Source organism: Nanorana parkeri, unplaced genomic scaffold, assembly GCF_000935625.1.
Source record: "Nanorana parkeri isolate BGI_ZX_2015 unplaced genomic scaffold, ASM93562v1 scaffold680, whole genome shotgun sequence".
NCBI lineage: Eukaryota > Metazoa > Chordata > Amphibia > Anura > Dicroglossidae > Nanorana > Nanorana parkeri.
The window spans coordinates 496,465-514,120 of record NW_017306948.1 but is presented as its reverse complement, the minus strand read 5'-3'; the positions used below and the strand labels follow the sequence as shown (position 1 = coordinate 514,120).

At 42.8% G+C, this 17,656-nt stretch overlaps 1 protein-coding gene across 1 annotated transcript in view; it reads right to left on the bottom strand.

Annotated features, from left to right (window-relative positions):
- The window catches only part of AGO2 (argonaute 2, RISC catalytic component), a 61,627-nt gene that overhangs the window by 42,270 nt on the left and 1,701 nt on the right, over positions 1-17,656 (bottom strand). The gene's annotated exons all lie outside the window — the stretch shown is intronic.

The following is a 17,656-nucleotide window of genomic DNA, read 5'->3' as shown; positions in this document are numbered from 1 at the left end:
TTGAACATGCTGTGCCACAATGCTGTGCGTCCCATTGCAGTGCCACTGCAAAAAAAATGTACATGCCGATTTATTCTGAAGTAAACCTTATGTTTAGAACACTTAATTTTTGTATTTTAGATAAGGTATTTATGTTTTTAATCCGATTAATCGAAAAAAAGAGACATCAACAACATAAGACTATGAAAATAGTTTGTTGCAGTTCTAGAAACTTGAATACTTATGCACAACCGAGTTCAATAAAAAAAAAAAAGTAAAAGATGTATTGAAATCCAAAAAACACTTCTTACTGTACATATTCCTGTAATAATTTTGTGATTGCCTGCTTAGATGAATTTCAGCTGATCCTACCCATATAGAACCACGGGCACTTCCTTTCCCAGGGTGATCATGTCTACTTTATTCAGCATTGGCATTGTCACCTTTTTCCTTTGTGCTACCAAGTTGGTTTACAAGCAGCCGTAGCAATCCACAGAGCGCTGGCACATAACATTGTCACCGCTGCTGTAAAAGGGACGTTCTATTTCTGCTAGAGCACACCGGTGCACAGGAGGTTCATATGAAGTGTGTATAGAGCAGCGGTTCTCAACCTGTGGGTCGCGACCCAAAAGTGGGTCGCCGCCCCCTCTTGAGTGGGTCGCCGCAGTGTTATCACCACAACTTGGCAAATGTTCCAAGGGGTCCCGGCCCTAGAAAGGTTGAGAACCACTGGTATAGAGCATGCAAACAAGACCTGGTCCCAGGGAAGCGTATGGAAAATTACCCTCCAGTCACAGACTACTTGCAACTTTCTCAGAAGTCAATTATCCACCGATATGTTTTTTTGTAACAAGCCCCCCACTGAGACAGAAGAGAAAATAAACTCCTTGAAGTTAATATAGGTAATAGATGGAACTGAAAACAGGATCACTGCAAAAGACAATTCTTACAGCTGGCCAAAAACTGAGCAAATTTCAGCTAGCTTCATGAACCAAAGTTAACTTAGTGGGTGGCCCAGAGCCACCTTCCACTGCAAATCTTTAGATTGAGAAACAGAAAGTGCCGGGCAGGCAGAAAACTGCCAAAGGAACAGCGTCTGGATCCAATCAGATGTAGTCATTGTTTAGATATTTTGTCAGTGGGGCTGACTATCCAAATACAATAGCCGCAGCAGGAGATTCCTCTATCTGCACTAAAGTGCGTGGATGGAGGAATCTGCTAGGCATTTTCCATCTGGCCTACAGACAATGAAAAAAAAAGTTACAAGTGTATGGCTAGCCTCAACCCGGGCACACGCTGAATCGAACGTCAGCCAAACCAGCAGGAACCGGCCACATTTTGATCTGTGGGTTGCCCCACCTCAACAAATTCTATCATTTGTGGTAGGGATGCACCTATACCATTGTTTCCAGATCGAGTACCGATACTTTTCCTCAAGTACCCGCCGAATCCAAGCTGCAGAAAGACTACAGATCTCAGCCATACATTATTCATCCATGCGGAATAATATGAAGCTGTATACTCTGTGCTGCTTCAGGGTACCGCCTGATGTCTCCAGTGGAGGATCTCGGTGGGCTGTGCGGGGTCTCACAGGCAGCGGCGTTTCAGGATGGAGATGTGCTGCCGGTGCTGTAAACAAGCGCCGCAGTTGACCGGAAGGCTGCCAATATCCCCTGCTTGCTGGGAACCTCAGTAGGCTTCCTGTGAACTGTTAAAGCAAATGTCGCCAGCACCCACGACTATTCATGAATGACACCTAAGTACACTCATAAGGCAGCTCCCACTGGTCGTGATTGGTCGCCTTTTAAAGACTTAAAGGAGAACTATGGGGTCAGTGTTTTTCCCCGTAGTTCTCCTTGGGGTAACGGGAGGACACAAACTAGCGTCCTCCCGTTACCCTAAGCTCAGTATACCGCGAGCTACAGCTCGCGGTATACTGAGACGCCGCACCTGGAGCGGATCCCGACGTAGCTGACGGGATCCGCCCAGCTGCGTGAGTGACAGCTGGCTCTGCCTACCTAGAGGCAGAGTCAGCTGTACCCGCCCCGTCCATTCTGCCAGTCAGCGCTGCCGCTTAGTCAGCATCTCCATTCAAGATGGTCAACGTATGGACAGACTATTTTCATTGAATAAAGGAGCTTTAAAAAGGTACTTGTTTGACATAGGATAATAGCAGTGGGAATACATTTAGCCCACAGACAGAAGAGGTCGTTCACATATGCAGTCATGGTCCAACCACCATCAGGGAAAACAAGTTCTTCAGAGACCTATATAGATCCAGAGATCTCTGGTTGCTTGTCTTACCAGCCAACGTCCCTATTACTGGTATGCATATGTTCATTAAGTAATTCAGGCCTAAAATGTGGAATATAACATGGGTAGAAAAAATGAAAAAAAGGCCTCAGTCATGAAGGGGTTAAAGCCAATATACCAATATAAGGAAGATCCTAAATATTGGAGTATTAGTAAACGTTTCCTGGACTTCACTAGGTATCCAAATATCTGCCACTGACACCAAACTCTTTAGCCCCTGGCAAAGTCTCCTCCCACTTAATCCTGGAAACGAGTTGCTTTGCACTTCCTTTAAAAAAGGAGAACTATGAGGTGAGTGCTTTTCACTCACCTCATAGTTCTAGCCGACCTGTGACAATGAGACTGTCACCGGTCGGCTCAGTAGATCTGGAGGCGAGCGAACACATAGCAGTGTTCGCTCACTTCTCGATCCTGTCACAGCTGGATTCCCCCTTCCGATCCACCAGCGCTGACTGGCGGAACGGACGGGGGAGGGGGCGGGTACAGCTGGCTCTGCCTCTAGATAGGCAGAGCCAGCTGTCACTCATGCAGCTGGGCGGATCTCGACATCGATGTCGGGATCCGCTCCGGCGTCTCAGTATACCGCGAGCTGTAGCTCGCGGTATACTGAGCATAGGGTGGCGTGAGGACGCTAGTTTGTGTCCTCCAGTTACCCTGAGAACTATGGGGAAAAGCCCTGACCCCATAGTTCTCCTTTAAGGTGCCCATACACCTGCCGATTATCGTACGATAATCGCGGGAAATCCTGCAATCGTACTATTATCGGCAGGTGTATGGAAGGCGTGCAACCGTTTCTGCTGTACGGTCGCACGTCTTGTCTTACGAGCAGGCTCGAAAACCAACAGAGAATTGTGCGATTGTCGACGGGTTTGTGGCCTGCTCGTAAGACAAATGCCGCACGGGCCACAATGCCCGTTCAGCATTGCAGTCATCGGACACCGGCCCCTCAAGGGGGTGGGCTTGCGATGATCGCAAGTACGATCTGCCTGTCCAAGATGGGCAGATTGTACGTTTTTTTTAAATTACCTTACATCCATCGCAAGACAAGAGTCTTGCGATGGTTATAAGGTGTATGGGCACCTTTAGCAGTACAGAACATCACTATGGTCACATGTGGACTTCGTATGCAGCAGGAGAGGGGGCAGCACTGTCAGATGAGCATGAATATGCAAGAAAATTTTAGACAGTGTCAGAAGGCCACATGGAAGGCATCAGGGCCACCAACCACTCATCCAAAAATTGTCAGCAGGTGCTATAGTATGAGCGAGTCTTTATTAAAATATTACACAGATACAAGTGGCCGCCAGCACACCAAGCAAGTATTGGCACTTCCTCAGTCACAATGTTTCGGGGCCGCTTAGGCTCCCTTCATCAGGTTTCATATCATATTGAGCCTGATGAAGGGACCCTAAGCTGGTGCCCATCTGTATCTGCAGTGCATCAGGCGGTGCCATCCGCCATCATTACAGTACCCTTACACTAAGGGGTATACCAGTTAAGTGTGCGGCGGGACATATATACTGGATTAAAATACACACCTGCCTTCACTATATGTGCAAGAACTATGCCCTTTGTAATAAAAGCTACTACCGCGTTTCCCCGATAATAAGACACGGTCATATTTTTTGGGGCTCAAAAAAACACATTAGGTCTTATTTTCGGGGTAGGTCTTATTTTTATTTTTTAATGTACAACAATCCACACTTATTCATGTAGAAAAGTCTACATGTATTCATCTACAAAAATATGGTGATGAGGGCAATCAGGGGTGCCGTACCTTTCCAAGAGCAATTAGCTAACCAATCGCTGGCCAGAATGAGCGAAGCGCACTTTCACTATCGATTCCTCACAGGCGGAGTGCATTTGGTATCACTCCGCCTGTGACAGGAGCCGGCGCTATAATAGAGGCATCGGCTTATGCGGCTCTGCTCCCTCCGGTGCTGCCTCGCTTCCTCTAGTGCTGGCTTTGTTGGCAACGCTGATCCTCTCCTGCCTCTCCCACAGCTCTTCAAGTTCACCCTTATGCCACCACCGGCCCTGGGAATGGTCACAACTAGGTCTTATTTTCAGGGTAGGTCTTATATTTGAGCAATTCCCAAAAATTGTACTAGGTCTTATTTTCGGGGTAGGTCTTATTTTCGGGTAAACAGGGTACCTGCCAGGTAAACCTCTGGCCTGAATCAATTTGCCAACATTGAACATATAGGACAGTATTATGGTGGATAATGTCTATAATGATCATGTTGCTACCACTGCAATGAGCAAGTTATTTTTCCCCAAGAGACCACTTACATGTGTAGAAAGGAATTAAACGAATCCATAAACTTAGTTCAGCTTCAGTGGCACAAAGTTATCAGCATGTGGAGCATTTTGTTATCTTTTGAATACAGTCAGCAAACCACACCTAGCCAGACACACTAATATACAGATAAACCCAGCAAGCCAAAATGCACTCAAGTCCCTAAAATGTCAACACATTCTAAGATGGAGAAGTTCTTGAACACTTTTTTTGCTTTAATTTTCTTTTCAATTTGTTAAATTCTTAAGCTTGGCATTTTTCCCCCACATAAAATGAGGAAGCTATTGTCTGTGCCAGCTATAAAAATGTACTTACTGACACTGGAAAACCAGAAGAAACAAAAAAGCACATACTAATGCAGACCCAAGCTTAAACCTTATCTTTAGCTATTGCCTCCCCCAAGTTGCTCCCTGTCCCAAAATATTTGCAACCTTTAGACTTAAGCTGGCCACCCACAGCTCGAACTTGACCCTAATTCAGCCAAAATGTAGACAATAGGTGGAAATGCTGGCACCACCTGGATCAACAAATCAAATTTTGTAGTGACTTTTTGTCAAAGGAGCCACAACAGTGTCTGTATCCAAAAGGAATCAGGGATGGTTCGTGTATTCAGCAGCGGGTGCTGAATACAATAGCCGTCAGCAGGGATTCCTCCATCCACTCTGCTTGGCATGGATGGAGGAATGAACGAGAGAAATCCAATGGTGTATGGCCAGATTTCCTCTGGGCACTGGCAGTTGAAGTTTTCTTGAGCTGGGATAGGAGTTGAATGAGAAAAGTACTAACTGGCTATTTAGGAATAAGGCTGACTGGGAGAATCTTTGCATGAATCCAGAACAAATATACATTGCCCAGCAAAGTAATCTTTTACATTTTTACCCAAGGACTTACAGTCATCATGTTTCCTAACACCTGGCTCCAACTCTCTCAGCTCAGCTTCCCTAAATTTCCTGCCCAGTAGAAGATCACAAGGGACAGAGCAGTCTCCAGCAGCTGCCCATCTACTAGACTGGAGAAGGGAGAGGGAACAGTAAGGAGTGGCTTGCCTTGACATGCTGTGCTTGCAGGGACACACACAGCGGTGGCACTCTAAAACAGGACATCAAGGTCAATACTCATGGGACCAGCTGATTGTGCAGGAATCAAACATTTAAAAATCAAGAAGCAGCATCCATTGTAAGTGATTTCATCAGCAGTGGAAATAGATTAAAAGCTTTTTGACTTAATATCACTTTAAATGAACCTTTGATGATAGAATTATACTACCATTGGCTAAAAAGGCTTTTAAAGTCCAGACATCATTCTGATCCCGTTTTGCACAAGCCAGTCCATACTGGACTACCAAAGTCTATACATACACAAAAAAAAAAAAATGAACAAAAAAAACAACTTGACAACAGCAAATCCACATGCCTATAAAGGGTCAGAAATAGCAGACCTGCGGATTAACAAATACTATTATCTAACAGATGAGACAAAGCTGTGACTCGCACTAAAAAAAGAAAAGAAACCACAGCAAACAGTGAAAGCAATCTAGTTACACGGTGGTTAGAAACAAGCTACTGGATAAGCCTGCAAATATGTCTTACTTTTTAAATTTTAAATTGACATCTTATCCAAAATGCAAGTGAAGGACAGTTGCAGGGTAGTATGCTTTTTTCTGCACACTACTATCCTGAAATCACAATAGTCAGGAGAAAATACTTGGCATTGTACAGATTCTAGATATCTTGTTATCGTCTGCATTTTGATAAGTGTAAGGTAGTTAAGCCAGCCATACACAGCAAGGTCTCTCTCATTCAGACCTGTGGCTTGCCAGCTTCTGTATTCAGACCAGCAGCACGGCTGTACGAATACCCAATGACTGAATCCAAATGGATGCAGTTGCTGTTCGTCCTTAGTTTCTGAAACGCTGACAGGGCCACCCACAGTGTTTGGCCAACTTAGCACCCCGGGATGGACTACAATCTAACGTTTTGTTTATTAATTTGTATTGAGATTGTAGTCCATCCTGGGAGTGAGCTTGGAGCAGTGACTACTTTACAATACATACAGGGACCATGGGGAACAAAAGTAGTCACCCTCAAGAAGGGAGGAAAGTGTCGGCACCAATTTAGAGATGATTTGAGGATCTACAGCCGAGTGATAACAGAAATGTATCTTAGTCATGTAATAGTGAAGGGACTGGAATGTATTTTTAAGCTTTAGCTTCCGAGTTTAGTGTCACTTTAAATGTTCTTTTCTGAAAATGCCAGGACTGAAAAACCCTACCTAGTTCTCCCTTGCTATGCAATGTTTACGATGTGAAAAATAAGGTATGCAAAGAATACAAAGCCTGGCAATTGCCTATAAGTATATGTTTGTAGATTGTCATTACTAAACATTGCTAAAGGTGTCTTTGTTGTCATTTTAAAGACATGGGTGAAAGTTCTCTTTAGAGAATGGGAACCCACATCCAAACAAGTTCTAATAATGCAGTGACCTTAGATGCAATAGTCAAACCTCAGGATAAAATGGAACCAGACCCACCAGTTTAACTATTACTTTCTAGGCATGCCTCTGGTAAGAACTTTTGAGGTTGCCAGTGTGCTTATTTCTACTCTCGACCAAACTTTCAAGCCCTCAAATGGCTGGTGTCATAACTGATCACATGTGGCCTGCTTTAAAGTAACTAAAGCCAAGACTTTTTTCCAGAATAGTGTAAAGAAAAGATGTCCCTTTAAGAAAAAGTATCGGTAATTGGTATCAGCAAGTACATGAGGGGATGTACTTGTACTTGGGCCTGAAAAAGTGGCATCGGGACATCCCTAACTAAAACCCATTCAAATTTTATGGCCAACTCCCCATTAAGGAGATTTACTTAGTCTTGGACACCACTGTCAACAGGACTGAAAGAGAAGGAACAGCAATAATTTGGAGTTCTCCCTTGAATAGAAGGTCTTTCTAATCTCTTGTCCAAGTCTCTTCTCTAGAGTCTCTCGCATCCTCTGTAACTCTTTACCCCAACCTGACTATCTCCCACTCGGACTGCCTTTAGGCGATCCCTTAAGACTCATCTCTTCAGGGAAGCCTATCCCACCTCAACGTAACCACTCAACCATCAGCTACCTCCTCATGTATCAATTGTCCCTCCCTTTTAGATTGTAAGCTCTCACGAGCAGGGCCACTCCTTACCATCTTGTCTTGAATTGTATTGGGATGGTAATGTATTCCTTATATTGTAAAGCGATGCAAACTGTTGGCGATATATAAATCCTGAATAATTCATAACTCATTTTAGGGCCCATTCACACCATGTCTGGATCATCTCTGGACCCAAAATGCATCCTAATGTGTTCCTTTGAAATTTCTGACCTCTGCACTGGAATGCTTCAAAATGCATACAAATGCACTGGAACGCGCCAGAACGCACCTGTAAGACCATTTTAAGCTGGGGGGAAAAAATATTCCAAACATGGCAAAATCGCGGTAAAGAAGCGGCAAAACACAATGCACTGCGTTCCAGATATGGTCCGGAAAATGGTGTGAACCTGCTCGGGAGCAGAGGTGAACAAATAGGTAATTCAGGAGCCAGTCGGTCCAAACCAGGAGCAAGATACTTTGACAACTAAAGAAAACCTCAAACGTTAGGCACCACCTGTCAACTTTATGGATCAGAGCCTAACTGGCTCATAGGATTTGACCAGCCCTGCTTTAGAGAGATTTCCTATCATTTCCCATCATGGCAGGAAGTGAAGGGAAATCAAATTTATACCAAAGATCTGCCAACAGCGAAAAAAATTCATATGGAGGGCTTTTTAATATTGTCTGAGCACCTCATAAGGCAGCTTCTTACAAAGACAGATAAGGCAACTAAATAGGCCATGGGTCTTGGCTGTACTCTGTCCTCTGATCTTCATTGCAGGATCTGAACGGGTCAAATAACCTCGAAAAGACGCAGCACCTGCTGCTAGACATCAGCTGTAGACTGTATTCTTAAATGAACACAGCCTGTCTAGCTCCAGACAAAATAACACACTAACATTACAGTAAAGCTATGGATGGAGAATAAGACAAACTTCTGCAATAAAAAAAAACTACCCCCAAATTATTTGAAAAGTCTGCATAGTTAGGGCTGCAACTAAGGATTATGTTCATAAACATTAAATGGGAAAAAATAAATACCATCCTTAATTTAAAATAAAATACACAAATGCAGTGTCACAAAGTTTACTTCAGAATAAAACTGCTTGCTATGCCCTCCTCCCAGTGTGGAGGAGAGAGCTAGGGGACCAAACCAACTAATCGCTAACAAGAATAGTTGACAACTACTCATTATCGATTAGTTGGATGCAGCCCTTCACAGCCCCAACCCATGCACATCTGTGCAGAAACCAGCGCCTGGAAGGGACAGCCGGCGCGTGTAGTCAGTTGTTCAACTCAATGACAGGATGCGGCTGCACACCAACCTGAACTTTCACATCTGTACAGGTAAAGATGTACACCCTTGGATGCAGACAGTCCGTGTCCAAGGGCACACAGTCATTGAGCTGAACAGGTGGCTGCATGCAACTACACACACCAGCTGTCTTTCCTGGGCTCAGGTTTCTGCATGGATTTACATGCTGCAAGGCTGTGCATGTCAGTGTGAATTAGGCCCAAGTATACAAGGTACAAAGCAGTCAGTATAGTTTAGTAAACAGAATATCCGACGGTAAAAAAACAAGAATACTGGCCACAATTATTCTAACGTTAACCCTTGAAGAGGGGCTACCGCCTGCACTGCAAGCGTTGTGTTTTTTTTATTTACCCTAGGCAAAAACTGTCACTTGATCCTCGGAGCCAGCATGCTCTTAGAGCGGTCCCTGGAGCATCTCCACCATTCCCCTGCAGCGGTCTAAAGGTCCCCGATTCATATAGACTGTATAGGATGCGAGGACACCAAGGGATATATCATTGCTGCAGCAGATGAGTAGACAGGCTGGAGGGCATTGTAGAAAACCAGCACACGGAGGAGACAGGCTGAAGGGAGCACTGTGACAGTCGGCCGTCTCAGAGGTTCGGGTGAGTCACTATTTTTGACCCTAGGCAGAAACGAGCACTTATACCTTGCAGTGCAGGAGTAGCCCCACTACAAGGGTTAATCAAATTTTTAACCAGAGTTCTTTAAAGGCTAATTCACAACGCTTATAGACTGACACAAATTCAGTCACTACAGCTAAGAGCGCCACCCACAACGCCAATTCTAGTCAACTCTGGTAAGTTGCAAAATGTAACATTTTTGTTCTTGTGTTTAGGTACGTTTTACCCTGATAACAAATACACCTAAATCACATTTATCTGTATCTTATCTGACACAGTCATGAGCCCACACAAACCACAAGTCCGTCCTCCTTTCCTCACCACATTCTGTATATCCTGTCAGTGTTAACTACTGTAAAACCTCCATACAACTACTTGTCTATTTCCAGAAGCACAACTTATTGCTCAAGTAGAAATTGTAAATGTTATTTTTATTTAACAATTCTAACAAGTCAGGATAAACTTAAAGGGTGACTGCACTTTAGACAAAGATGAAAAAAACGAAAAAAAAATCCTAAAAAAAATGAATCAATATAGTGTATATAATTGTCACACAAGCCATTTTGTCATTCAATTAAAGGACCTTTCCATTTAAAAAAACTTTAGCTGCTCTAAAATGTTCTAAATATCAGTAAAAAAAAATAAAAAAATATTTCAATGCAATATGACGAAATGTCACTTCCTGCTTCTGTAATTAGATGCACCCGTCAATGAATTGTGGATGATCTCATAATAGTCTCCAAAGTATGTCAAACCAAGGCCAACGTCACAAGCCCCAAGATGGAAGAGGAAATATGCACATTTAAAAATGCTTTACATGCACTTTAAATTCATGTTAATTGCAAATAATAGTGATGCACTGATACTGGTTTTCCGGTATTGGGTACAGATATTGATCGTTCGGTACTCCCCGATACCAAATACAGATACTGGTCATTACCCACCACCCAGCTTCCCGATTGACTTGGAAGCCAACTCCATGCATGGCCAGCAAAAAGCTGATTGCCGGCTCCATGTTCCCTCGCAGAATTGCCGGTCAGAGGAGCTCTCCCCCTGACCAGAAGTTCTGGTATCGGGGGGGAGTATCGGAGCATTTGTGAGAGCACGAGTCCTCTCCCAAATACTCTGTAAATCGACACTTCACTAGTAAATACATAAAAAAGGTAATTGCCGGGTCAAAGACAGCCCTCCTGCCCACCCTCACCGGCAGCAGTAGGCCCGTGCCAAATGGAGGTGTCCCCTTTTAGGTCTGGTCTAAATACCACCATCAAATGAGGGGTGTTTCAATTGGCGATTGCTTCTTTTTTCCACTTAGAAGTTAGTAGCAGAAAAGCAAGCCAATAGTATAATGGTGTCAAAATCGGGAGCCAACAGCTTAAATAACAAACCTGGAACAAGCACAGCTACCATTGTCAAAATAAACCCAAAACTACTTAAGAAAAAAAAAGCATTGAGAGCAGATAGGCTTGTGAATGAAAAGGCTTGTGAATGAAAACCCACAGCCATATTTGGCATCTATTCTCATAAACTCCAGAATCCCAGCCACCCTCACAAAGCCTGCTGTGTGAAGTACAAGACAATCTAACCTCCTCCGAGGACAATATTCTTTGGACAAAACGGGGTGATGCTGCCAAATTCTCCTGCTTTACACAGTAGAGATGAAGAAATGCTACACAAAACAGTCACATGTATCAAGAAAAAAAAAAAAGACGCATCTAACCATCTTGTACTGCACTACAAAGAATAAAGATTGATTTTTATAAAGCTGAGAAAGCATTTGAAGAGCGTACTCATGTATTTTTACTGTGAAGTGAAGCCATTTTTTTTTTTACCAACACCCACTGACACCAAAAGAGACACCGAAATCAGTACCTAAAAATACATTCGAGTAGCTTAAATATGAACAAAAATGCATCTTGTGTATCACTCGGCTGTAGATCCTCAAATCATCTCTGAATTGGTGCTGACACCTTCCTTCTGGAGGGTGGCTACTTTTGTTCCCCATGGTCCCTGTGTGTTGTAAAGTAGTCACCCCTCCAAGCTCTCTCCTGTGATGGACTACAATCTCACATAAAAGGATACTCATTTGCAGGGCTTGAAAAATCCACTCGTCTGCGACGAGAGGACGGTGGAGCCCGAGGAGCAGGTTACTGGCCGGCCGTTGTAATTACACGGCCGGCCGGGAGCTTTACACCCAAGCGATCGGGCGTCTCTAAAGACGCTCGATCGCTTGTATTAGCAGCAGCTGTCACTGCCGTTGCCGGTCCCGAGATCCGCTGTGCCCGATGCGGCCGGGCCCGGCACGGCTCTGAGACAGATCACGCTCAGTATACGGTCTCCCTGTGAACTCCTCTCAGTCCCCGAATGCAGGAAGTGATGTATATTACATCACTTTCTGCATTCACTGTCACTCTCCAGCTACAGAAGCTGATGAAGCCGATCTCTGCTTCATCAGCTTCTCTGGGGGTCCCTAGATTTTGCAGGTGCACGCAATTTTAAGGCTTGACATGTTCGCTGTCTATTTAACGGCCGTGATCCCGACTTTTATGTTTTACCAAAAATATGGGTAAGAATAAATGTTTAACATAACATAGGGAAACTTTTTTTTTTACATTTAAAAAAAAAAAAAAAAAAAAAAAAAAAAAAAAGGTACTTTTTTCATTATATAGTAAAAAAATAAATACCCCCCGTGGTGATTATATATTTATATAGCTCCAAAAGAAAGCTCTATCTGTCCCCAAAAAATGTTAACATAAATTGCAATGCTATAGTCCAGTCATGCTGACTGGTGACATTTTTGACTGACTGGTGAGACACCCTAACATTTTTCAAGCCCTGCTGATTTGTATTGAGATTGTAGTCCATCACAGGAGCGAGCTTGGAGCGGTGGCTACCACTAGAAAAAATTATAAATTGGATCCAAGCAATATTTCAAACCTTTCTGTTGGTATCATACGTCTTAAAGCTATTACCTAGTCAGCCTATTTAAGTGTCCAACAGTAGTCATTCTGCTGTTTGGTATCATGTGCACCACAGAAAACAAAGGAGAGAGTTGTCTAGAGGGATCAGAACAGAGATGATAGACCAACATGTCAAAAGGGTGCAAGACGATGGCCAAGCAGCTTGATGTTCTGTGTCTACAATTGCAAATACTAGGAAGTTTAAGGTCCATAAGAATAAAATTGACCCTGGATTGAACAGAAGGATGGTGTGAATGGCAGACAAAGAGCCAAGGAAAACTTCCAAAGAGATGCACATTGAACTCCAAAGCCAATCAGTGTCTGATTACACCAGATGTCATTTTTGAGCAACGGTGAGCTCAAATGAGAACCAGGAGGATTCCACTGCCGACAAAAAAAAAAAGATTTTTTATGGTTTAATATTCTTTATTTTAAAGCACAGAGAACATACAATGGTCAATGATACAAATTGAAATACGGTACAAGCGGGGGTCCAAGCAAGTATTAACACTTGCTGATCAGAGTGTGAACCCACTTCCTGGCCATGCAATTTTTCAGTATTCAGCGTTCCCTGACTAAATGTATTCAGTCAGGGAACGCTGTACCTGAAATACATTTTATACTATTTTTTTGGGGACAATGAGGGGAATTTATCAAAACTGGAGCAGACAAAATGTAGAGCAATTGCCCACGTCAACCAATCAGCTTTTCTCTTTAGTTTGTTCAGTTAAAATTTGATCATGAAGGAAAAGCCGATTGATTGCCATGCACAGATGCTCCAAATTTTGTCTTCTCCAGTTTTGATAAATTACCCCCACAGAGCTTTCTTTTGGTGGTATTTAATCACCACTGGGGTTTTTATTTTTTACTATATAGATGTAAAAGTACCGAATGTTTGGAAAAAAACAAAACGGTTTGCGCTACCTTATGTTATGAAACATTACCCAATTTTTTTTTTTAAATATATAAAAAGATGCCGTCAAAACTACACTACCCAACACTGGCCATAGGTGACGCTTTAAAAACGTTTATCACTCATTAGTTTAGGGTTAACAGTGATTGATTGCCCTAAAATTTTTGCTTGCACTTTTGGCATTTGCAGCGATATGTAACAAGTGCAGCGCAAGTGTCATTTTCGCACGTAGGCGCACCCGATGTATGTTTGCGTGTGTATGTGGGGGGGCAGGGGACTTTAATATTTTTTGTGGTTTTTTTCCCTAGGTGTAGCTTTTATTTTACAGAACTTTATGGTCATCAAATAGGGGGCTAAAGGTGCCCATACACCTTACGATTATCGGACTAAACTTTTCGTCTGATGATCGAACCGTCGTACGATTTTCGTACGACAGCCCCATCCTGCCCCGATTATCGCAAGGTTCAATCAGCGGTAGTTAGAAAAAAACACCTGGACGACTTGCGGTAATTGACCGCAATTGTTTTCGTTTGCGCATGCGCAGTGTTAATCGTACGACTTTTGACGGACGGAAACGTCACCAACCATGCGAACATCGTACGATCAACCAAAGTTTTCAAACATGCTTGACCGTCAAAAGTCGTAGGATTGTACAGTACTATCGGTCGGGCACTCTATTCACACTTCACGATTGTCGTACGAAAAGTCGATCGCATACGATTATCGTAAGGTGTATGGGCACCTTTAGAAGCCCCCTATGTAATATCAAGTTACAGTGACAGGTGTCCTCTTTATGGAGACATCAGGGGTCGTTAAGAGTCATTGTGGCGGGGTGCATTGTTGTTTCCAAAGAGCAGGGATACACACTTTGGCTTTGATTAATAGGAGGGCAGTCAGGTGTTCCCCATACCTAGTTTTGGATATCAGGTTAAGCTGTAGGAGGCAAGCTGAGGCATCATAAATATGTCAATTCCCTTAGGGGTGAAAATGATTCCTGGGGAGGTCCCGCAGCACCAGCATGTTTCCGCAGTTCCAGGAACCATGAGAGAAAGCAGAACCAGGAGTTATATGCCAGCGAGTCACAAATCTGTGGTTGAGCTCTTGATATTTATTCAACATAGATGATCGATAGGCAAGATGAAGGCTATGATCCAATTGGGTCAGGGGAAATGCCCTATTTAAGTCTTTCTGTAGACTGGAATTTACTACAAAGCATATTGACAAATCAAAATACTTCTGGCTTGTTGGCTATCAATTCTAGAGGGAAATTTACTTTCCAGTGCCATGAAACTCAGTCAAGTCATGGGTCATGCATCAGGATGATGACCCAAAACACAGCTAAAAGCACACAAAGATGGCTAAGAACAAAACACAATATTATTTTGAAGTGACCTTCTGTGAGCCCTGATCTGAATCCTATTGATCATCTATGGTAAGAGGAAAAACTAGAGGCCTGTTCACACTAGCCTAAAAACAGAACAATTCAATGGATGGCTAGTGTGTTTCACACCTCTGCCAGTGTGGTGATATTTCGCTTGGAATACCGGGATATTTCAATACAATACTGGCCAGTAAAGAACATCATACGTTACCACAAGTATAAACAAACCACACACTTAACACCTCCATCTACTTACACTATAAACAGGCTCACCAAAAGAAGGCATTTGTTTAATCAAAGAAACAATGGTGTCTGTTCTGTTAAACCATTTACACCCAAATGGTCAGAGAAACTAGTTTGTACTGCAACCAACACATGTACACGTAATCCCTGTTACAGCCCCTATACATTCCCTTTTGTACAACACTGATGTATGAGCACAACACCATAGCTATGCCATAGCTCATGCCCAAAAATAAGAGTTGGTGGCTATGCCTCCTAAAAAAATTACAGCTGGCACTTAACTTTTGACGCTTCCCTAGTGGTTGTCAATAGAGATGGCTCCTGAATTCCATACAAATGTACACTATGGTGTTTTGAGGTTTCCAGCTAAGTCAACAGAGGATGTAAGGGTGTTACAGTCCAGGAACCAGTTCCTCTTGAGAAAAACCACAACAATCTGACAGTTTCTAACCTGATCATTCTATCTTGAGAGGGACATACAGGGTCCCCCATAAACAACGGCAATCTAGCCAAAAACTGTTGGATCGGGAGAATGTTGAGGGGCGATGATTTTCTGCATGTTTCAATTTAAGGCTTGTTTAAACCAAAATACTTTAGACGTGCTTTGGGGTTAATTGCACCTCAATGCACATCTACAGCATGCTGCAACACATCTGACACACTGTCTTGCCCTGAACTGAAACAATTGTGCTGGACCCAATTTTCTAAGAGTTGAGGTGCTTTGACAGGCCATTCATAGTGATTGAGCTGACTAACTCACCGCACACACATGCATTGCACTGCATTATGGTGCGTCAGGCCCTTACTTTTAATGACTGTGTTTGACCTGCATTGTGTCTCTTTGGATGCAGCCGGGCCTATAGAGGCTGGTTCAAATTACAGGCAAAAAACATCAAATGCAGCCTTAGCGTTTCGTTTTCTAACATTTCTAAATGTTAAAGGCGGTGTTCATCAACAACACACGTCTGCACAAGCCCTTAGGCAAGGCGGCAGCAACACAGTCAACTTTGTTTATACTATTGATTACCTTTTTATCTTCACTTGGTTTGCAAATGCTCCAAGTACTAAATGTGCATAATAGGAGTTCAAGTTTTCTTCCTTGCTTTTGGGGAGTGTTAAGCTGGTCATAGACCTTGCAATCAGACTTTACAATCTTTACAACCTTGATGTATACTAACAACTATGTAGTACATGAGCCTTCCTACTTGAACACAGATTGAATAGGTTGCATAGCTTTCTTTTTCTAACTCAACCTTTAGGAATGCATAAATATTAATGTAGGGCTTATAAATATATTTTTCAGTGTACAAATATTTTGAATGCCCATGGTTACCCAAACACTATTCATGTGTTTTCCAATCACAAGGTGGTAGAACATTTGCACTGCTTTTAGTGGTATTTTGTTACTTTGCGACAAAATACCTTCCTAAGAAGCGCTTCTCATTGGTCAGGTGACCGCGCTGACCAATGAGCGCTCACCATTTGCAAGCATTATTGCATATACCCATTATAAAACGCACCAGGCTGCAAAGGGGGTAGGTTAGGTGTTGGGACAATGGTGGTTCCCCCCAATGGTATGACTAGTAGGGGGGGCCAATTTCATTTTTGAGGGAAACTGGAATTACTGTTTAAGCACTGCACTATTATTAATGTATTGCTAAAAGCAAGATATTCCCTAGGGTGTAAGCTACTCTAAAGTGCGTTTTTAATCGGTATCATTGTTGAAGATTTCATTTTTGATAGCCTTATCAGACTGCAACACGTGTGCAAGCTTTTAGATTTACTTGAGGACCTACCTAAACCAGGAGTGGACAAATATGGCATTCAGGAGCCAGCAGGGTTTATTTTGGGAGCTCCATGGACAACAACTAGAGAAACTAGTTACGCCCCAGCTACCGTATAATGTTTAAGGGGCATTGGCGACCTAGCTCCTGGGATCTGTCCAGTCCTGATCTCAACTTTCGGATTTTACAACAAACTTTTTTTTTAAATTTGATAAAAAAGGGGCCAACATAAACCACTTATTGCAGCCTCTCTCAACCTGTTTAACATAGAGAAACCATTGGAATAATGTTGGTCTCCGGGAACCCCTGCAATTACTGCACCCACAGCTTACAGTCCGATGTTGACTGTTCTTTAGTGGTAGCCATGTAAATGTTTATACAAATGCTTACATGCGTAAAGAGTAAATGGACATTGCCGGATAGATTTAACAAGCATTAGTGTAAGTTAAAAGAGAATGAATAAAGAAGATTAAGGAATGTCCGGAACTAATGCTTGGTGTATTTAAACCCAGGGTTGCTCTAAAAAAAATTATTTTCAGTAATAATATTAAATTGGATAACTAAAGTGACACTAAACTCAGCAGTTGAATCTTAAAAAAAAAAACATTTAACTACCTGAACTATGAACAACAATGTATCTTATTTGTGTATCACTCGGCTGTAGATCCTCAAATCAAAGTAGTCACCGCTCCAAGCTTGCTCCCGGGATGGACTACAATCTCA